This window comes from Wyeomyia smithii, chromosome 2 (assembly GCF_029784165.1).
Source record: "Wyeomyia smithii strain HCP4-BCI-WySm-NY-G18 chromosome 2, ASM2978416v1, whole genome shotgun sequence".
NCBI lineage: Eukaryota > Metazoa > Arthropoda > Insecta > Diptera > Culicidae > Wyeomyia > Wyeomyia smithii.
In genome coordinates this window covers 187,328,011-187,352,185 of record NC_073695.1, presented here as the reverse complement: position 1 = coordinate 187,352,185, position 24,175 = coordinate 187,328,011, and the positions used below count along the sequence as shown (strand labels likewise).

Sequence of the window (24,175 nt, the reverse complement as noted above, 5' to 3'; positions counted from 1 at the left end):
TATTGGATAATTGGTAAAGATGTAGGTTTTTAAAAAAATCATCTAAGCTGTTTAGAATTAGAATAGCTGTAATTGTTTCCTTTAAGGAAAATGCATTTCATGGGATCAACACAGTTTAACCTTCCACAAATTTTGTGGATTTTTTGTGGTAAACATTTAGAGAAAGAGCCACTTCAAGGAAGGCTTAGCGCTGAGGCATATACGTAGAAGAGTTTTTTTTTAATCTAATGCGGCCCTCTATCAGCCCCTGTAATACTCACAACAAGGAACCAATCACCCTGTAGAACAAGAGGTTCGAATTGATAAATTTACATACTATCGATTTAAATGCAGCCTTTGTCCAGATTATCCTTCAAATATTTTAACAAAAACTTTCCTGACTCGATGCTGGATTAGGGTCTTACTTTTGCAGTAAAACACCACACATGGGGTTAGACTCCTGTGCATTCTCTGCTTTCTCCGTGAACTACAGCTCTGGTTCACAAGGCACGGGTAAGTCTTCATTTCCTATTTATATTAAGTATTCTGATGATCGAGCTACGTTGCAAGTTTAGCACGCCTGTCTGCGTATGTTCGAATCCCGGTTTGATAGAGATTATCAGTGGCCGTAGGATCGTAGTTAGAGATGCCAGAACTATTTCGTGTAAATCCGTGGATTCTAAGAATTTCTACGGATTTGTTTTTGGTAAAATTTCGAATAAAACGTGAATGTTCTTGCAAAATAAAACGATGGAAGCACTTAATTCTATTGTCTCTAGCAATCTTTTTTTAATCGGGTTGAGTTGCGGGAGAATTCTTTTCAAATATATTATATATGCCACCAAGGTTGCATATTCAATTTCGGGGTGTCAATTCCATTCAATTTGCCGCGTGCCGATAGCTCGCTCCACATGTATAATTTTTAACTTGATGTACGACAAACTTGTCCTAAAGTAATGCTACAAGTTTGTTGAAGAGAGAAATGCTCTAACTCTTGTGCCTAAAGTGTGAGAGCCCATACTCAGCGGGATGCTCAGCCAATATTCGCGGTGAAAATTATAATATTCACCGCGAATATTGACTTAATATTGCACAGAATATAGGCTCTTACACTTCAGGCATTAGAGTTAGAGCATTACACTATTCGACAATTTTGTAGTTCTACTTAAGGGCTACAAGTTTGTCATACATCGTGTTTCTAAATTGTACTTATGAAGCGAGCTGTCGCCACACGGCGAAAAGGTACCCTAAAATTGAATATGCAACCTTGTATGCCACCTCAAGCTGAGAAAATCCCTAGATTACCGTAGATAATTTGAAAAGTTCATAGATTTCTGCAGCTATTTTCAAAAATCCGTAGATTTTATCTGCTGATCCTTATATTCGTAAAAATCAAACAAATTCGTAAATCTACGGAGAAATCCGTAGATCTGGTAAGCCTCGTAGTAGCACTTACATCGCAATTGCTACAACAGAACTATACAAGCGCTTCAAAGGATAAGAAAAATAGTGTTGATGATCTGTAACTTTGTATGTTTTAATATCTCAAAGATTCCACCACTAACTCTATATCTACTCGAATTACATACTCATAATGGGCCTCCGATATGTAGAAATATTGTTTAAGGCTACTTAGAAAGCCCGCAGAACACTTCCTCTGTACTGAATTCTTGATCTAGCATTTCCGGAAACATTTCCTTACTCTGTCACCGATATAAAGTAGAATGATAAGGGACCTTTATCTAATAGTAGAATACGGCTGGCCCCAGTTCAACTCATTTGAACGTTGAAGAAAAGGTCTGATTGCTGGGGCCAGATAGTGAACAACAACAGTCCCTCGTCCTCCGTCGAAATTCGCCAACCAACAGGAATCATTGTTTCTCGTTCCTTTCGGCAGATATATAATCGTTATTTACCGCTTGCGAAGATAGCGATGGAAGATAGGATAGCAAGGACGGCCTTTATATTTCCTCCCACAAAAAACCATGAGCGATCCCAATCAACGTGGCGGCCGTGCCTGCATCTCAGGTTGGCGAAAGCAAATCTTTAAACGATTTTGGCCTACCCAGCCGAAAAGCTTGTTGCCTGCTTGGATACAACCAGCATCAAATGTCAATCGTATTTCATACCTTTTTATTTATTTATAAACTATCTGGCAGTAACTATGTATTGTGTCATCCGGGTTTCGCTGGGAGTAGGGAAATATCAGATGGAACTTTTCTTTTGTGTTTATATTTCGTTGTTCGTTCAAGCAGAAGACTGATTTCGTTTTCTAACCATTTAGTATTTTTTTAGCTCTGCATATTTCAACAGCTTGAGGCTACGTTTTACTGTTCAAAAACGGTTCAAAAATCACTGGGGAACTACACTTTTCAAACCAGTCTCGTTTTGTGTTTTATCAAATCAAACCAGCGAAGTTTGCTTGATTATAATTTACATTCGAGCAGAGTTTAAACGAAAAATATATTAATTAAATCCATCTAAATGGTCTTGCTACTTGTTGAAGGATGTCGTTGCCATCTGCATTGCCGTCCGCGACAGAAGTAAAGTTTCAATTTAACTTTCTCTTCTTGTTTGCGAGTTCGCAGTGGCTTCTTAACCGCTTTAACGAATTCTAAGGCAATAAATCGTTTTCTGTAGCTTTCATCACAATGAAACTTCCAAAGTAATGAATGTTTCCGAGTGCTCTGGAATACTACATTTCCAGAGTGGGTTTAAACTAGAATGAGGCTTAATTGAGCACGATTTACTGATTTCAATTTATATATTTACACAGATCTCAATAGTTCCCATTAGCGACAGTAATTCAATGCTGATAATTTGTGAGGACGGATGGAGTGAATCCCTCTTAATATAAATTTACAACACGCAGCTATATGAACATAATGAAACTGTGCATGTAATTTTTTGCATTTTTTCGACATGAAACAGTAAGATCGAAATGAGTGATCGGGTATCATCCTGAATGAATAATGTATAAATTTAATTCAAATTTTCAAACAATATTCAATGATAATTGATTGCGTCGGTATTGTGTCTGAACCGTATCGAAATTAATGAATTTGGAACTATTATTTACCATATCTAATAACAGAACCTTTTTGCAACAAAGACCTGCTCGTTGAATTATATTTATCCGGTTTCGACTCGTATATTTTTCCGCATCGTTACGCTGATGGTTGGAAAATGAAATATATTCTTCACCTGCAACACCCCGGCTATAATAAAATAATACTCAGTTTCTACGTGACCAGAAACATTTTGCTATTCACTATACAGCACACACACCTACGGCAGGCCTGTGGTCTCCGGATCTGGTCTATAGAAATCACCCCGTCGCCTTCTGTTATTGCTATTTTTTTATGCAATAAGTATAACGCTCCAAACATTTCCCCATTGTTGAGTGTTTCTTTTCCTACTCTCGGGCACATGTTGCTGACGACACTTTCCGCTTTTTACAACTGCGGAAAAGTTCCGTCGCCCGCTCTACGGATTTTTATACACCCATTCAGTTTACCCAGTTGGGGGATTTATTACGTAAATCGTCTGGAGATGAATATGATGACGAAGAATTGTTGCTTCCGACATGCGTTCGGAGACGACGTATGGGGATTTTTTTTCTGTGAGATAACTCTGATAAGCTTTTAACTATTTCTATGGTGGCAATAATATTACTGTATCATTTATTTTATGCATTGTCGTGACTTGGCATCCCATAACGAAAGTATCTATGGCAATTCTAGAGTAGTAAGACTCAATAAGGTCTTGAAGTTTCATGGGATATGCATGTTGTATGAATTGTCATAAAAGGAACATCACATCACATCAGAGTTGTTATTAAAATAAAAATTTTCTGGTTCTCTAAAGTAACTTTATGGAATCACTGTTGAAATCCAGTGTTGAACCCAAAACACCTCTTTATTAAGCACGAAAAATGATTTTGAGGATACAACTGCCACTACTAGCGAGAATTTTTCGTACCGCAATGCCCGTCTTAATGTATAGGGAGAAGAAAAGTTTAATTTTCTATTATGATATGCGGAGAAAAGTTTGACCCAGAAATCACAACTGCTGCTGAGTGCTGCTGGGCTCCGTAACCATCGCAATGCAGAATAAGAATGAAAATTTAATTCATATTTTTTATGTCGTCCGCTGGGAGTACTAAAGTTGGTAACTCAAAAGTAACCATTTCGAAATAACTGAAAACTTGTTATTTCAGTTTTATCTTTACAGATCTGAGATTTTTAGCAATATGTTACAGTACATAGGATATGATTTATAGAATTTTTCTAACGTGACCGTCTAGCGAAACGTCTAGTCGTTTCAAAATTCAAAAATTTCTTACCTCTATATTTTTTAACAAAAGGGGGCCCCACGAAAATAGCTGCCTCGGGTCCCCTAGCACGTAAATCCGACCCTGGTCAATGCGCAAATGCTCCAGCAAGCAATTTGATTTCTTATAGAACCTGAGGTAATCAAAACCAATCCTTAAGAAAACTGTCAAATCAGAACTGACAGAAAAAACGTGTTTAAAAGATGTTTGTTTTGACTCTATCAACGTTTGTTATTTATCATTATTGTTAATATTCTTAATCATTTGAAGTTTTTGCCATCAATTGTGTTATTTCGATAGAAAATTATTTACATTGAATATGTGATTGTTCCTGGTCATAAAAATTTAACTCTAATATATAGAATTGCCTTTCTGTTGAAACTATTTCATATTTTCGAAGCTATTATATAGCAATATTTGTAAAAAATATGTGTGGAAATGTTGATTTTACTTGAAGTAACTATGTAAAATTAACATTTCCGCACATATTATTCACATTGTTGGATGGTTATTGTACTGCAGGACTCAAACAGGTCAATGAGATATTAAACAGTAACAGACGTACGCTTGATCTCTGTTTCGTTAGCGAGAAAATAGGCTTGGATTGTTCAATCTCTTGCGCTCCTGCAACTCTCGTAAAAGATTGCAGACATCATCCTCCTCTCTTAATAACTACGCCAGTAAATTTGGAAAATTGTTTAAATGACATGATTGATAGTGTGTTGTACGATTTTGGCAAAGGTAATTTCAACAACATGAACGCGTTCCTTGCAAGTATCGATTGGGAGGAGACATTCCATGATCTTGATGCTGATTGCACGGCATCTATTTTGTTTAGCATCCTGTTGGAAGCCATCGATCAATTTGTGCCACTTTTTTTTTACTCTCACTTATTTTCCGTCGGTCTAGTTCCGCCACTGTTGTGGCCAATCACTGACGCCCAGGGAGGTGACTCCACACCCAGGACCCTAACTCACGACCCGTTTATTAACGGACCGGCGCCAACGGCTTTACTTCCTCATGCAATGGAAGGCGTGATCCCAGAGATTTTTCGCCTCAGAAAATCTCCCGGTGTCGGCTAGGATTGAATCTAGACCAGTTGGATTGGTTGTGAGTGGATCACGCCACCTCACAACCATCGACACCTATGTCGGCGGTGGGATTCGAACCCAGGCGTCGAGCGTGGTTGGCGGAGACGTTACCAACCACACTAGGCCCCCGCTCATTTGTGTCACTTGAACATTGCCGGAAACCTGCAAAACCTGCCTGGTCTAATTCTCAATTAAGCATACTGAAGAGAAAGAAAAGATTCGCACTCAGATTACATAGCAAGCTCGTTACGTCCACGCGAACATTGAATACAGAGAGCTGAACGATCACTTGTACAACTCTCATCTTAGCCGACTTCAGGAACGCCTCAAGTCCAACCCAAAAAACTTTTGGAATCATGCTAACGAACAAAGGAAAGAAACTGGATTGCCCTCGTGCATGACCAATGGTAAACACGAAGCGGATTCAATCCTTGCTGTCGCAAACCTCTTCCGTTCTCAGTTTTGCAGTGTATTCACTAGTTAGATCCTTAGGTGTCATTCATAAATTACGTAACGCTCATAGGGGTGAGGGGGGGAATTCTTGAGCGTTACGATTTGTTACACAGGGGAGGGGGGAGGTGAGCTCAGCGTTACGTAACGAAAAATCTCTGGAGAGACTCTCCAAAAACGAGCATTTTTATCAGGGAAATCCTTCTGCAGCGTTACGTAATTTTTATGGGGGGGTAGGTGTTGGCGTTACGTTTCGTTACATATGGGGGGGTGGGGGTCCGTAAATCGGGTTTTTTGCGTTACGTAATTTATGGATGTCGCCTTAGCACCGAAGAAATCATGACCGCCGCTAGTAATGTACCTAGAACTTCTGGTCACGGCCCAGACGGAATTTCTTCGTTAGTCTTGACAAATAAGGAAGCAAGCGAACGGTTTCTAACTATAGCGGTATAGCTGCTTTAATGTGGTAGTGTGTAGAAGCCACCACGTGGTGACCATGTGGTCGACTACGAATTTTCAGCGCCACAAGACTCGGTAATAAAAAATGCGTTATCTATGAACACGCTGCCTTATGTTTTCATCACCATAACAAACATGAGCATTTGAAAAATCGAAGTCGACCATGTAGTGGCTTGAAGTCGGCCATTTATGGCTTCACCACACTTCCACCTTCAGTGCTACCTCTAATTTTTTTTGAAATTATTATTCTTGAAACATTATTCCAAGGGTACTCGCATTGCATTTCGCCGGAACAGCATAGCTTTATGCCTAAGAGGTCAACTACGACCAATTTAGCCACCTTCACGTCGTTTATCATACAAGAGATAGAAAATAAACATCAGATAGACGCTATCTATACTGATCTCTCCGCAGCTTTTGATAAGATGAACCACGAAATTGCACTGGCGAAGTTTGACCGTATGGGCATCGACAATAACTTGCTAGCCTGGCTACGTTCTTACTTCATCGGCCGGAATTAGTCGGTGAAGATCGGTTATTTTGTCTCATCGTAAATTGCTGTCTCGTCTGGAGACCCTCAAGGGAGCCATCTCGGTCCTTTCCTTTTCCTGCTATATATGAACGATGTTCACAGCATTATCAAATGTTTCAGGCTATCGTACGCTGACGACCTTAAGCTAAACTTCGTCATGAAGAACCACTCTGACGCTTCCTTCCTTCAATAGCAACTGGAGCTGTTTGGAACATGATGCTGCATCAACCGGATGTCGTGTCTAAATGCTCAACAATCTCGTTTGGCCGTGAGCGTGCTCTATACTTTCACAACTACTCGCTTTTTGGTACTGAGTAGAACGCGTGAAACAATAGTAAAAGATCTAGGATTGCTACTTGATTCGAAGTTAAACTTTAAAGAACACGATTCATTAATCGTTTCTAAGGCTTCTTCCCAGTTAAGTTTCATCTTTAGATTTTCCAAGAAATTCCGCGACATTTATTGACTAAAGGCTCTTTTCTGTGCTCTGGTACGTCCAATACTGGAATAATTTGGTCTCCTTATTATCAAAATGACACACAGAAGATTGAAGCCGTTTAGCGGAAGTTTGTTCGCTTTGCCCTACGTAGACTTCCATGGCGAGACCACCTCAACTTACCTAGATATGCCAGTCGGTGCAAACTTATCAATTTAATCTGTCATTGGGGTAGCTATTTTATCTGTTGACATAAGAATAAATAGAAAAAACTGAAAAATAATGATGTCAAATAGCTAAGCTTTCTGCTAGCGTGGCAACGTCCTTACTCAGGTATGGCAGGCCAAAAGCATTGGGTACTTCCTGTTACCGTGGAAACTAGAAAGTACCTACAGGCTCATGTGCCTGGGGGCCGCGCGCGCCTGCCACCCTGTGTCATACAAGGCAATATGCGTCCTGGATGGCATGATGCCTTTCAGCATTACTGCCAAAGAGGACGTAGAGTGCATGGTTTAACGTGCTACAAGAGTTATCCTCAAACCAGAAGGTTATCCTCCATGGCCAGGTGGCAGCGGGAATGGCCCAATTCTACCAAAGGTCTCGTTCCGGTGATATACGGACCGGTCGAGAGGCGCCATGTGGAAGTAAGCTTCCATCTGACACAGATCCTGTCAGGTCATGGTTGCTTCAGGCAGTGCCTGTATAGGTTTGCGCAAGCAGAGTCACCCATGTGTCCAGAATGTGCGGATGCGGAGTACACCGTTAAGCATGTGCTCTTTGTATGCCCTCGTTTCGCACAGGCGAAAATCGAAATGACAGTGAACGGACCGGATACTACACCGAAAAATATAGTGCGGAGGATGTGTACGACGAGGGCATCTGGAGAGCAGTTAATACAGTTGCTTCCCAGATCGTCATCGAGTTGTGAGGTACTAAATCGACGGGTCGACCGTCAAAACGCCAGTGAAAGCTAACTGGCTGTCCCCAGGGAGCTTTCTAAGAGGTTTACGAAGTAAGTGGATTCACTAAGCACAATGCACAGTGGTACAGAACGACAATTTAGGCGGAAATGGAGTTTTCGATACATTTTTGTGATTTTAGAGCCATACTTTATATGGCGAAGTTGCTTACTATAATTTGGTCTACATTTAAACTGAGGTGAAAATTAGGGTGGTCCTAGAACCAACGAAATAAACCAACTAAAATTTTAATTTGTGGAAAAATAAAATTTTATTCTCAGTAAAGTTGTAGATCACTTGATTTTAAGCAGCTTTGTTGAAGACTACTTTCTTGTAGCTCTTAAATTGACTGAATTAGAGCAATTTTGCCTAGGGTGGCTCTTCAAAAACGTTTTTTCGCTCTACTTTGTTTAATTCAATTTTCTCAGTAAATTTATGTTCAGACGACTTTTAGAGCTTTTGGTGGCTATACTTTGACGATATCTTGGGTGAAAAGCTATTAAGCTTTTAATTTTTAAAATACGCCTTTTTCAACTGTTGATATCTCTGAATGGAGCAGATGAAAATAATTTCTTCTGGTTTCATTTGAAAGAGAAACTTTTGTACTTTATCATAAAAAAAATTGGAGATAAGTTATGTGTTAAAATCGAATAAAATAAGTTTGAATATGATCATTTTCAGTCGAAAAAGTAAGGTTTTCACAGCCTAGGTTTTTTATTTGATAAAACTGATGTACATATTCTTCGGTAAAATTGAAGATAAGCTAATTTTCGAAACTTTTTACGTAGAATTACGTCTCATTTGATTTTCAATAAAATTTGTATACGTATCTTCAATTAAAAAAATTTCAAAATATTAAAATTTATATACGACACAATCTTTAAAATAACTTTCGATGAAACGATGAAATTGCTGTTAGCAATGCAAAAAATACTTTTCTCTTCCGTTTATGCATAGTTGGCAAAATTTAATGTTCGTTATTTTGAAAAGAAAGTTTTAATGTTTAATCAATTTTCGTGCTTCTGTTGGTAGATGTGACGAACTTTCGCATTGGGCAGTACGTCGGTTGTTCAGCGAAATGACGGGATCGGATGTTAGCAGAAGCCTCTACGAATGTCATGGTACTGCCTTTTGGAGAAATTGTTTCTGCAAATAAACGCTATGGCTTCTTCCACGGTATATTCTTCAATCTGAGGTACGTTTTCGAAAGACTCTGTTGCTGACTCCGGAGATCGTACGAGACTTTCAATTCTCTTTCCAACCGAACGAAATCCACAACGGCTAACACATAGAGCAGAGGCCATACCTAGCTCCTCTGGTGAATGATTGTTAGTTAAATCATGCAAACGGGTTTGTTTGCTTCTTCGGCCCAACTCGAAAAATGGTTTCAAAGTAGGTTTTTCCACAACAGTTTGCTTAATTTTGAACACCACATTTCCACTTAGCCACGTTGAATTTACGGTGAAAAAACGATTCTTCGAACGATTACATTTTTTCCACAATTTCCAGAACATTAAACTAAAAAGTCTTAATTTTTTACGTGAGGCGGCATTATGCGTATCGACACTGGGAAACCATTGACTAACAAAATCAATAAAATCACTAAGTTTTCTTCCTTTTATAAGAAGGTTCGCTAAATCGCTTCTTGGAACTTCCATCTTGAAAAGTCGTATTGCAATGATTGTTCCTCAGAAACAAGCAGGTTTCCAGGCAACACACGTTGTTAAGGAACAACACAATTTGCGCGTGCGCAATTGTGTTGCTACGCCTGCGTGAATGTGTACTGTGGTGTTAGGTTGTACTAGTAGTGAACGCGAGTATGAGAACGTTGTGTGAAAGTGAACATGTTGCTATTTCAGGATTTTCAATGAAAACCAAGTATATCCCGCACTGTATTGACGAAAATTTACCAACACATCTTTACTTCAAATTGTACATCTTCAGAAGTTTTGGAAACAATATATAGAGAATTTTGCCGAAAAATTAGACGCGAGGTTAAGCGTAAAATACTAGTTACATGAAAAATCGTTAATTTATCAGATATGGTAATGCTACTATCTATCAGTCAGTTCAAGAGATACAATTTTTTTTATTGTAAAGTTAACTTAAATTGATTCACTTTCAACTTTACCGAAGCATATGTACATCAGTTTTATCAAATAAAAAAACTAGGCTGTAAAAACCTTACTTTTTCGACTGAAAATGATCATATTCAAACTTATTTTATTCGATTTTAAGAAATAACTTATCTCCAATTTTTTTACGATAAAGTAGAAAAGTTGCTCTTTCAAATGACACCAGAAAATATTTTTTTCATCTGCTCCATTCAGAGATATCAACAGTTGAAAAGGGCGTATTTTAAAAATTAAAAGCTTAATAGCTTTTCACCCATAAAAGATATCGTCAAAGTATAACCACCAAAAGTTGCGTCTTTTAAAGCTCTAAAAGTCGTCTGAACATAAATTTACTGAGAAAATTGAATTAAACAAAGTCGAGCGAAAAAACGTTTTTGAAGAGCCACCCTAGGCAAAATTGCTCTAATTCAGTCAATTTAAGAGCTACAAGAAAGTAGTCTTCAACAAAGCTGCTTAAAATCAAGTGATCTACAACTTTACTGAAAATAAAATTTTATTTTTCCACAAATAAAAACTTTAGTTGGTTTATTTCGTTGGTTCTAGGACCACCCTAATTTTCACCTCAGTTTAAATGTAGACTAAATTATAATAAGCAACTTCGCCAGTATGGCTCTAAAATCACAAAAATGTATCGAAAACTCCATTTCCGCCTAAATTGTCGTTCTGTACCCCTGTGCAATGGCCTCTCTCTTATTCAATGTCTAACGGTAGTTCCGTGGAGAAATTATTATTATTATTATTATTATTAGTTTATTTATCTATCTAACATAAAGTCTTAATGGATATGAATATATCACTATCGTCAACGTCATTATGTAAAACAAGCAGATCTTGCTACTCGACTGGAGAAACAACTGGAACGCTCACCAAATTCGAATAAATCTTCAGCAGAAGTAAATGCCCGTATCATCGAAGACATAGGCGCATTAAATCCGAACGCTGTGCGATGAAACCATGTTTGGAGAAGAGTAGAAGTCCTTTAAGCACGCGATAGAACACGAAAATCAAGTAAAGATAGTAGTTTGGGACAATCAACATCATTGTTCAGGAGCTTAGCGACAAATGTTGCCTGCTGAATCTTCCGTCGTCGTGCTAGGGTGTCAAGATTGATTAGCTTGCACCGATCACAGTATGGAGGCAAGTTCTGTGGGTCACGCCAAGGCAGATTTCTCAAAGCAATTTGGACAAATCTCTTTTGCACTCTTTCAATCCGTAAACTCCAGGTCAGTTGATGTGGAAGCCAAACTAGTGAAGCATTCTCTAAGATAGGTCGCACTAAAGAGCAATACAGAGCTTTCAAGCAATACGGATCATTGAAATCTTTGGCTATTTTGGTTATAAACCCCAGCTGACGATTAGCCTTAGCAATGACGGCCGATCGATGACTAGCAAAGGAGAGTATTTATCCATTGCCACACCCGAGTCATTCATCTCTTCAACCCGGTTGAGCACGACTCCATCAATATGGTAGTTGAACATTATAGGCTGCGAGTTCCGATGAAATGTCATTACAGAGCATTTAGGGATGCTGACAATCAGCTTATTACGATGGCACCATTCAACAAACATATCCAGTAACTGCTGCAAACGGTGACAATCTTCTATGCACTTCACGGCGAAATATAGTTTTAGGTCATCCGCATATATAAGCTTACATCCGTCACCAAGCAAAATACTAACATCGTTTAAAAATATTGTAAAAAGCAGCGGTCTCAAGTTACTTCCTTGAGGTACACCACTCAAGTTGACGAACGGAGTTGAGCTGCACGCTCCCATTTTCACCCGAAGTGATCGATCACACAGGTATGAACTAAGCCATGCAACAAAGTTGTCAGAGGCACCAAGTATGTTAATTTTGCGCAATAGTATACGATGGTCAATTCTGTCAAATGCTGCTTTCAAATCCGTATAAACCACGTCCACTTGGCATTTTGCTTCCAGTTGTGTAAAACAAGTATGCGTAAATTCCAATAATATCGTGGTAACCGATCGTCCAGGCATAAAACCATGCTGGTCTGTAGAGATATAGCACTTCATTCCAGCTAGAAGACTGCGATTGACAATAATTTCAAATAATTTCGATGCTGCCGAGAGATTTGTAATTCCACGGTAGTTACGGATATTACTTTTATCCCCATTTTGAACACTGGAACCAGAAATGATTGTTTCCATATTTTCGGGAATTTACGCTGTTCGAATGAGCTATTACAAATTGAGCAGAGTGGGGAAACTAATGCGGCAATACATCGACGAAACACAACAGCTGGAATTCCAACAGGTCCAGGAGAAAAAGAATTTTCGAGCTTATTTGTCGCAGCAGTAATCATCGATTGCGTGATCTCGAACGTGTCTAAAATAATAATATCAGCAGGAACATCAACTACAGCTTGTTCAACCTCGTGATCAGAAGCGATGTTCGGTGCAAACACAGAAGCGAAGAATTTAGCAAACTGTTCACATGTATCAGCATCAGAATTCGATTTTTCGTCGTCAAGAAATGTTGTCGGTGGAATGGCAGAATATTTCCTTTTTGAGTTAACAAGTTCTTTTCTCAGGTATCTGGTTACAAATTTCCCACCAGCTTGAACAAAAAAACAGTCAGTAGGATTTTCCTTCTACCCTTGTGATAACCCGGTGAACTGCACTGTACAGCCGCTCGCTTCCGACTTTGAATAATTTGATCGGTAAGCCGTCCTTCCCAGCGGCTTTGTGATTCTTGAGCTCTCCGCAAGCTTTTTCCATCGCGTCCAAGGTTAGCGGATTCACTGCTTGCCCATCCTCCCAATTTTTATTCTATTTCCCTCGATGACTCTCCATTTCGAAGTGTCGCGTCGTTTCCATCGCCTGACCACCTGCGTCTTATCGGTAATAAGAGCCCCTTCCTGTCGTTATACATTTCAGGTACTGGTACGCAATTCTACGCTTCCGCGAGGACGCGATCGCAGTGTTTACGGTTTTTACGACAGTGAAACGATGTTTGGCAGTTCTAAATTCCCGTGTCACATGGTTTGCTGCGCCTAATGTCCCTGATTTTTTCCACCGCCACTTCTAGAAACTCAGAATCAAACCACCCACAACGCTCGGTTCCCACTGCCATACCTAAAACCTTCTGTGTTGTTTCACTGGCCGCGATATGGTTGTGCTTTCCCTGCTCGTTCAGGTCCACTTCAAATGGTTAACTTTTCGAGTGTACTTTGCAGCAACTCCTTTCGTTGATAGCCGCTGGGTTTTCAGACGAGTCTCACGTTTCGATCTTGATTTAAAAACTGGATGCGAATCTTGTCTACTACATCTGTTCGGCCCCCGAAAAGACTGCACAACGATTAGCATGTGGTTGATCCGGTTGCAGACCTCTCTATTGTAGTGTCTCCAGGTTTGCTTCCGAATATTCCAACGTGCAAAATGGGTACTTCTCTGGTAAGGGTGGCGAAAAAATTTTTCAGATCAAATTCCTGCTATTTTTCAGCATTCGGCACAGAAAAGTGCAACGTAGATTAACGCAATTATGAAATCTTAGTGGAAAAGGTATTCGATCAGATATGATACCAAATGGTAGAGGTCCCGAGTTAGTCTTTTATGCTGAAAAAATCAGTCTTTGCGCTGAAGAGCCGTTAGAAAAAGAATCGCGTATCGGTTGAAAAAATTTCCCTGATTATTTTTCAGTTTTTCCTGATATTCCCTGATCGAAAAATAAAATCCCTGACATTACCTGATTTTCCAGGTTTTCGACACCCTGCTGGTACTCCTCTGGCCATAGCGAAAATCATTAGCTTCAAGCTGCTGTCGTTGGTGGTAGAGTTATGACCTTCTCTACCAACAACGGGGCGAAAGAATTTCTACCATCTGACTAGTGCGTTCATATCTCCGACGCCAATCTTATGTTCACGCAAAAGTTCAAGTCTTAATCAGTCAATGTGTCCTCTTAGTTCACACATTTTCGGTTCTAATTTCGCACAAAAAATGTGTGCAATGCATAACGCAACAGCTGTACAAGGAAAAATAGACATGATAGATATCGAAACATGTATCGTGTACACAACATTTTATTCTTCATATCGAGTGCATTAGTGACTACTATCCATAGGCATGCTTGTCTTTTTGCCTCGGAAAAACACTACTGTGTAGGAGATTACACTGGTCAACACAGGTGCACTCCAAAAGCTAAGACCAGGAAAAAAGAAAGATTATAACTATTCAACCAATCCTGTGAATTTGGGTGTCCCTAGCTACTAAATTTTCGACATAGGACTACGTCTTTGTTTTCTATACTAGATTACACTTTGTGAAATTGAAAATGAAACTGGCAAATGTTGCGTCAGATTTCAAACGATTATAGCGAGCAAACGACTTAATGCATCTTAGTCATTTATATGTCGGTGGATAGATAAAATGTGTAACAATTTTTTGATGTAATGTTCAACATTATTGCTGTACTGCTTAATGGTGGAAAAAGGTGAAAAGTTTCAAGGTCAAGCTTTCCCATACATTTTCCTCGTTATTGGCTTGCTTCCCGAGCACAGATAACAATAACATGGACGAAATAAATTCCACAGCCTACATATTTTGACTCAACAAAGTGTTTTGGTTTGTTTGTTTTGCTCTCAGCTGTGTGGCCACGCCCTAATGGCAAAAATCTACTCTAAACTTGATACAAAAGACTGCGTGTAGAAAATTCAGCTTCAGTCTAGTTTGAAACACAACAGCGAGTGGAGTATAGCTGTTAAAGGTACGCGACATTGAGAAACGAGAGCTGCATACGAGTCAACTTCCAGGCAGTGCGGAGCATGTTACCTTTATTTTGCATACGGCAGCAACAGTTACCATCGTACGCTGCAGGATATTTTGCTGGCACAGCTACTGGAGGGCACAGCGGAGAGCAAATTTAATGCGCGGCCAACAAAATATTCAATACTACCGGTGGTGGTGCGATCATCAGCGCTCTATAGCACACATTTCGAGCTGAAGATTATGGAATCGGTTCTTTTTAGAACTTTAAATTCTTGAAGATAAGAGTTATGAGAATTTTCACAACTACTACTGGGGTAAAATTTTCATGTATTCATGCATCGTTAGTTTTACAATAACGACCATCAAATATAAACGGTAGTGTTGCCTATGAACAGTTTATCGCAGCACATAATATATACATTTAGTCCTACGTCACCATTTCATACAACCCCTAGGGTTGTATACCTTGTAGTATTTTTTAGAGACTTGAATGAGTTTTCTCGTAAACATGACGTTGAAGCGACGAACTCTCACGTAAGTTGACACGTTTTGGTAATTGCAGGGGGCACCAAAATTCATAGGAATAGTTGAATAGCAATAATCTTCCATTTTTTCCCGATTTAATCTTTTGGAATCCCTTTTTTTCATTTTGTCGCAAACAACTACAGTTATACCTCGATTATACACACCCCCGATTATACGCACCCTCGATTTTACGTACTTCGATTTTACGCACATTTTACCTCGATTTTACGCACACTTTTTTCAAACACATTTTAAATTCGTATGTTTTCTTCATTAAATTGTGCGAAATGAAGGGTTGTATATATTAGACATGGTTCACTAATAAGGGGCCGTCCATATAGACTGGGAAATCTGTCGAAAACCGGGAGACAGTAACAACAAGACCTCTTTTGCGAAACAGCGAACTTTTACAAGGTTGTATACGTGTCTAACGCGTAAAATATTACACAATCGTACACAATCTCTTTTGGGGTAATTTACTAAAACTTTTATATGAAACGTGTTCTGTTACAAGATCCCAGATGGTCTCGAGGTACGATGCTGGCCCAACAAGCCAGTCGTCGTAGGTTCGGGTCTCGGTTCGAGAGAGACTGTTAGTGTCAGTAGGATCGTAGCGCTAGCCCCGCAATTGTCCTGTACACTAAACAGTTGGCTGCGAAGTCGATTAAACAGAAGGTCAAGTTCCAAATCGGAATGTAGCAACAAGGCTTTGCTTTGCTTTTTACTGTTACAAGATAAAGGAGCTGTTTTCAATGCCACCTTAGCATTAGTATGTGGGTAAAAAATAAATGTACTAAATAAAACACATATACTCTCACACACACGCGTGCGCACACGCACACACACACACACACACACACACATATACGCACATACACACACATATACGCACATCCACACACATATACACACATACACACACATACACACGTACACACGCAAACTCACATACATATATATACTCACATACACACACGCCCATTTCATTGTTTTAAGTAATTCCTTTGAAGCATTTTGCATATGTTCTGTGTGAGTTTCCCACGGCACATTAGAGAACGTCTATTAATTACGTAACGCGAATAATTACCTTCTTCAACGCCGCTCCTATGTCACTCTTTTTTTTTTTGGACCCTTAATATTGTTTCTACGAGTTGTCAAGCTTTCCAACCCCCCTTCCGAACGTTACATACTAATTAGATGACCCCTACATGTTTTCTTGCACATTTCCGTTCACGGAAATTAATTTTGGGCTATAAAAAAAAATAAAAATTTTGATTCGATTTTATGCACAATTCGATTTTACGCACATTTCAAAAACGAGAATGTGCGTAAAATCGAGGTATACCTGTACTACTACTGGAATCTGAAATATTTTTTCTGTGGTATAAGCAGTAAGTGTGTTAGTTTTTATAAGAGCAACAGAGAAACAGCACAAAACTGAAAGTAAAATGTAGTGCATAAATTGCCACACGCAGCTCTCATGTTGAACAGAAATAAACGGTGAATATTCACTTTGCTCTTTTCACAAATTGAAGAGAATATGACACATGACACATTTTTATCGGTATTTCAAATCCATCCATCCATAAAAAAAAAACGTAATATAGTTTGTTTAATATATATCCGGTGACTCATTTGTGCATACGCTTACGCGTAACATAAATATAATAAAACCTCCAACATGCTCAACAGCATTCGAGTTCATTTTCGTGTTTCAACTATATCCAGAAGTTTAATTCGGGACCTCATCAAAACCAAAAAAAAATGTATACCGTGCTGGATCGAAACCCGTACAGTATCGAAATCCGTACACCTTGATGTTTTTCTTCAGTTTTAAGCATTATAAAAGTGAAAATTCATATGATAGTTACATGTACATATCCGTTGAGTTGTTGGCCTTCTGTTGAATTAAGCTATGCGCCAGCAGGCCATGAAATAAAAATATTAAAAATCAAAAAGCAATCGTGTATCGGTTTCAGTTGTCATTTCGTTGTATCGTTAGAGAATTTACTCAGCATATAATGGAAGAAAACAAGTATAAATATACGGCAAACAATTTTAAACGAGCTGTGACTGAGGTGCGCAAGGAAAAGTCGTACCGGGAAGCTTCGAGAGGTTCCGGCGTTCCGGTTACAACGAAACGCTACGATAATTGCACTATTTCATCTGATATAAAAAAATTAGAAAACCATGTGAAACTTTAGGAACCAATTGATCCTCAAAATATATTTATTCGTTGATTTAAAGATAAATAATTAATAAAAGATGTTCATTTTTGTACTTCTATATCTATACAGAGTTTGATTTATTTTGTATGGACTTTGATCCAGTCTATAACGCGTGTGTGCGGATTTCGATTCAAAAGTGTACGGGTTTTGATTCAGACAAAAAACTGTGTACGGATTTCGATTCAAAACATGTTCTATTTAAACATGATTTTTTCGAGTTCCGGAGTGATTTTATTCGTTTTGCTTGAAAATAGTGATAAAATATAAGTAGAGCTATAACTAAACATGTCAGTTTAAAGCAATATGTGATTTCTTGATTTTATATTGACCGTCAAAGATTATCATGTGCTTAGGTGTACGGATTTCGATCCAGCACGGTAATTCTGTATTATTTCCAAAAGATCTGTAATCTGAATATACACGTATCGGTATGAAAAACACGCAAAAAATCTGTATAAATGCAGATAAATTTGTATATGTGGCACCACAGCCCATAGGGCTGACACTACACACACATGTATAGCATTATGTTTATTTCGAATGGGTTCGAGGGCCGAACAAGTGATAAATTTATTACTGAAAAATCCGGTATGTTGAGTAAAGTGCAAATGTCTTGTTGTGGTGAACTGTATAATTTATGCGATAGTAAAATACCTTGATGCGGAATGTTTGCCAGACCATATGGCATGTTATTTTCTAAAACCACATGAAAGAAATTTAATCACTATCTATAACAATTTTCCACAAACATTACACAAGTTAAACAATGGAAAGCTTGTTATTGTTGAGCCTGAGTTTATGTAAATATTTTCTTATAAATAAGTTGAATTAAGTAAATCATTTATGTTACAATAAAATAAATCAAGTTTATCGAATAGTATCTTTTTTTATCATCCGAGCAATGCCCAAAAAACTCTACTTTTTCGATAAAGAGCTGATATTCAACCGAAATATTGAAGTTACGAAAATTACAGACGGTGTAAGATGCGCAATGGAAAAAAGCAATAAATATGCTAACCCTTCTATTTGAAATCTATTTTCAAAGACTCTGGCAACGTTGTAAAGTTGTTTTTGCGCATTTGAGCCTTAATATGACGACTCTCTTAGAATTTCACACATTCATTGTTACCAGAAAGCTTATTTTCGCTCGAATCATTCAATGAAACCAAACGCATATGAATGAAACCAGTCACATCATAGTTAAATGCAGAATTTTATGAACATATTCAATGTCTTTTTTTATTATTATTGATTCAATGTTGTTTTTGAATGATCTGGTTCATGAAAATGAATCGATCAGGTAATATTTTAATAGACTTAAAAGTTCCTCAATTATTAGCAATCAATGCTGGAAACCCTGCATTAACGAGAGCAGTCTCCTGAGAAACGATACCAATACCAACACCGATTAAATCGTTCCAAGTGTTCGGAGCTGTCAAATACATTCAAAATACGCTAGAGCCCAACGCACATGCGTTGTACTAGTTCCAAACTTAATCAGTAAATACTCTAAGGCTACTGACATACTGAGGCGTCAAATGAAGCGAAGCGTTGAGCGTTTGAGAAGCGGGATAAACAGAAGCGTTGGGTGAAGCTTCCTATGACATACTGGAGCGAGCGTCGCAAATGCGTTGTGTTGTCATATTCCTAGATTCCAGTAGCAACGTTCAACTAGTTTAGTGTGACCGGTTCTATAGTAAATGTAGTACTTGAAAGATGTGCTCATGGTCGGGTCTATCGCCAGGTTTTCCGTTTTTTGGCCAACGCACTTCTTATGTGGCTGCTACCTCTACTTTTGTTTTTCGCAGCTTTCTGGCTTCTGGGGGAAATACTTAGAAGAACGCCAAAAGCTGAAAAATTGAAATATTTTGCCATTGAAACAATACTTTTTATCTCTAACTTGTTCTGTAATGAGTTCAATTGAATATTTCGATTTTTTTAACTTTAGTTAAGTATACGCCGGTTTGAATTTGATGAGCGATTTTAAAAGGCGAACAAATAATGTGAAATAGCAGTCAGCAAGAAGGAAACCTCCAAAAATATTTTCATATAGCAATCGTTATCGCCATATCACCGTACACAAATTGTTCTTTTATACTTCAAATAATTTAAAAAATTTGACAGTTTTATTCCACTGGTTGGTAAAGCAATAAACAAAATTCCCAAACACTAACCCAATCTAGCTGCTGGCTTCTCTGCTTAAAAAAAATCCGGATTTTTCACAACCTAAGCTCAAATCCCTTTGCTCTGGATTAAACATGTTTACGCAACTTCTCTTGCGAAAGAAAGTAAATCACTCATTCGGACGATTTTAAGTCGACCCACTTCAAGTTAGCCCCCGAAATTTCCACATCATGACCACACTTCAACGCTCTATCGGTACCCGCATGAGCGATGCTGGTGGTTCGGTCGGACATGATTAATATCTGTTGCCGAAGCGAGCGAAAAAAACCTAAAGCCAATATGCTCCTTGGGGCGAAGGCAATACATATTCAGGGGGATTTGCCCAACCGACAAGTAAAATGGCACAAATTGGAGCTTGTGCGCTGCATATCATTTCTGAAGGCAGAATTCCAGCTCGAAAGCAGAAAAAAACACTAGAGACAGAAATGAGAGTAAGTACGTGGGCCGGCATGGAGTAAGGGCAAGCGAATGGACAGCTGAAACGCCTTTTTCCGGTTCAATATTCAAACAATTTAGCTCAAAATTTATCTTATTCTGTTTCATCCCATTTACACGCCTAATTCAATTTGAATGAAAAAGTACTCCTTCCGCCGGTGGTGGTTTGCTTACTGTGGTGGTTTGCTTACTGTCGTGTCCAGTTTCCCGAAAAGGATTTGCTACTCCCTTAGAAATACCTTTAGTCTTAACACATGGAGCGGGTTGGAAATTCGTATAGGTAAAACGGTCAGGAAACCTTTTCTATGGTTGTGAACAAACGCAAAATGTTCGATTTACAAATGAGATAAATCACCTCATAAAACAGGACTAGAACTCATAGCTTCGAGTTATAGTCCCACCTTTCTGTCCGATTACTTCGTTCATTAAATAATGCTTATTAGACAAAAATATTGCGAACTGAAAATTGAAAATTTGCGAAAATTTTGGAAATATTTGCTATGAAAATCGCTCGTTGTTTAGCTAATTATTTCCGCAAATACTCAATCTGTTTATGAACTATTACCCCTTGGACAGTTTTTCTGCAATTCTGATAACGAAACGAGTATTTTAAAGTTTTTCAACACGAAACAAAATATAGGCAAGATTAATTCGAAGACTTAGTAATGCTCACAGTAAATTTAGAAGAAGACCTAACCTAAGAGCCTAATATGTTTAGACAATTCAGTAATTTATGGCTGTTGTGTGCAATATAAAACAGAAGGTGGAAAACAAATGTTCGAAAAAAATAATCACTGCTACAAGCAATACTAAAACTCAGCGATAGAGTGGTGTAAAATGACAATATAGTAGAGACCATTACTTTCCAACGGAAGCCCACTGCTGTCACTAATGGCACCCAATACCAATAATTAGGCACCTATTTCGACAGATAGCGCACAACTTCTGCATTATATATTACCGTTGATATATTGCGATGAGTTTTTCCTTCTCCTTCGCAGATTTTCTCTAAAACGAAATATCTGTCTACCATTCCGGCCATAAAGCATCATGAATTTATCATGGGGTTGCCGCAGTAGGTACGGCGACATCACTTATAATCGTAGACTAAGGACAATGGAGCGGCATAATGTTACCCCGGGAATTTCCACTGTCCGGCTGGTTAGTGGCCACTCTGCTTGCTCCCCACAGGCACTTAATTTGGCGTAAATTTGTCTCTCGTTGTGACCTAATTTGGTTCGGATTACACTGCAGCTGCCGGTTTTGTACCAATCAACAGCAGAGCTTGGTAGTATCGCCTTCGAAAATTTCCTGTTACGACCAGCTGGCAGAGTTATGGGGTCCCTCTGATTAGTAATCCAGCACGCTTGGTTTCGGTGCATTGTTTTTAGCAAAATCTGTATGATTCGTATGTTGAGCGATGAAAGTTTTATGAGTAACGCGAAACACCCAATAACATTTTAAAAAGGGTGTAGAAATGTTATACTCATATTCACTGGTAAATCAGCAGTTATAATTCATTTCTTTCCGTAGATATGCCATTGATCACATTCCAGGAATGACTTATTTACGTCTATCAAAATCCAAACGAAATTTGCAAAAAGGTTCACGATGTTAATTTGTGCTAACAGAACTTTCATCTACCGCGGTAAATTGGAACCCTTTTAAACTATTTGCTGTACGCAGAATGAAAAAAGCCCTTTCCGATGCAAACGAACTCATTAGTCCGATCTGCGGTAAGTGGATTAACTGAATATAGGCCGTAAAAATTACATGCTGCACCAATTAGCAAACTCTGTCTGCCAACATCGTAGTCCCCACACGGGGGAATACGAGCGTAGGTAACGTCCGATTCGCTCCCGTAATCATGGTGCCGTATCCAAACTGAAACACGATCTGCCTTTCAACGTTCCCAACAGGCCCGCACAATGTTTCTCGATTTCATTGACTGGCAACCTACAAGCACCTGGCTGAATATTATGAAACTATTTCACTTAACCGCAGAAGACCCTCCAAAAATGCTGTGCATATAAACCAGAGGCCGAAGTTTCAGTCGCTTCCATCATTTCGGTGTGGTCTGTCGAGTGAGAATATTTTTGCTTAACGAACGTTTCATTCAGCTTCGAAGTGCGTGTAAACAAGTTTTTAATCTCTCAATGGCACTTTCCCGTGCTGCCTACGACCTAGTGCGCTCGCGGGCGGGGCTTGGCGGGAAAAGGAGTAAAAGTAAATTAGCGAAAACACGCTGCAATGGCGCGCGGCATGCAATTAAATGGGAAGTTTTACAGGCGCGTGTCGTGCAGAGCAGAACGACACGCTAGCCCCCGAGAACGGAGCGCGCCTTCGGTTGCGTGCATAGCCAGCCTGGGGGCTGCTATTTGCATGTTATTTGCTGTTGGCTGTTAATTCCGGTTCAGTTGCGTTTGCGTCAGCTCAATTTGGCGGGGTTGTAAAACCACATCCGAAAATTGTGATGTTTACTTGTGCTAACACTTGTGTTTCGTGGTGCGCAGAGTACGATTTGAACAGCGGGTCGGTTGTGTTTTGTTTTGTGATTGTGATGTGTAATATTTTTCCGAACAGAAACAATTACTCTAGCGGGAGTGGTCGAGTAACAACCCTGATCCTGGATTAAATAACTAGATCCCGCGTAAACAGGTGTTTAGGCATTCGTTAGAGATGTTCTGTTTTGATTCACAAATCAGTGTGTCCTGCAGGTAAAGTAGCAATCGAATTAGTTTGACATTTCCCAATTTGATGTACTTTTTTAGAGAGAAAGACGTTGATTATAATATCCAAATTTTGTAAAGAACACTGTTTCAAATGTTCTGTGTGACAAGATTTGCACAAGAGTTGTGTGGAATCTCGCAAAATCGTTTTTTAGCATCGAAAGCTTTCTCACAAAAAATGTTTCCATACGGTAATAACAATGTTAAAAGAAAATAGTAGCTAGAGTTTGTATGTGGATAAAATGTGTCAATTTAAGAAAAAAAACTACAAGGTATACAGCCCTAGGGGTTGTATGAAATGGTGACGTAGGACTCAATGTATATATTATATGCTGCGATAAACTGTTCATTAGGCAACTGTTCTTCAATCGATGTTGAAGACGTCAAGGTGCTCAGCTCTAAATTGAAAGATAATGTTATTTATAGCATTTTTGTAGAACATTTCGACTTTCTAAAAGGTCGTTTCCAGGTTGCCCAAACGTGATTTATGAAAAAACGACGACGAGCTACAAAACCACTCTTTCACACTTTTTTCAAAACTGTTCGATTTCAAAATTTTTCCATATATTTTTTTGTTTTTGTGAAGTTGTTTTTGAATATTTGGCATAGTTTGGTTCAGCATCGCATACAATTATTTGACTCACAGAGCCCACTGAACATCACAATAAAGTGAATTTTCCTTATAATTTTCAGATAAAACCCTTCAAAACACATTAAAAAAATTTTTTTGATCAAGAAATGAAATGCTTACTACAAAGCGGAATTCAAGACAAAAATTTACATGAAAAAAGATCCTTGATATCTTATCGGGGGGCTGAGATATCGGCGTTCTTACATGTGATGGAAAACTATGCATTTTGTCAAAAATGTCACTTAAATTCAATACCTCCATTGCACAGTGTTTAATTTTGCTGTTTGAGCGTATAATTACCTAAATAGTGATTCAAATGTTGATTATAGCCATGAGGTATG

General features: G+C 38.7%; 1 protein-coding gene across 3 annotated transcripts in view; it reads left to right on the top strand.

Annotated features, from left to right (window-relative positions):
* Positions 1–24,175, top strand: part of LOC129721899 (somatostatin receptor type 2-like) — a 185,661-nt gene that overhangs the window by 74,484 nt on the left and 87,002 nt on the right. The window contains exon 1 of one of the 3 annotated variants that reach the window (XM_055674998.1): positions 23,099–23,191. The exons of the other annotated variants lie outside the window; for them this stretch is intronic. The gene's annotated coding sequence lies outside the window, so the exon portion shown is untranslated. Of the gene's footprint in view, positions 1–23,098; positions 23,192–24,175 lie in introns of those variants that run through there. 3 annotated transcript variants of the gene reach the window in all.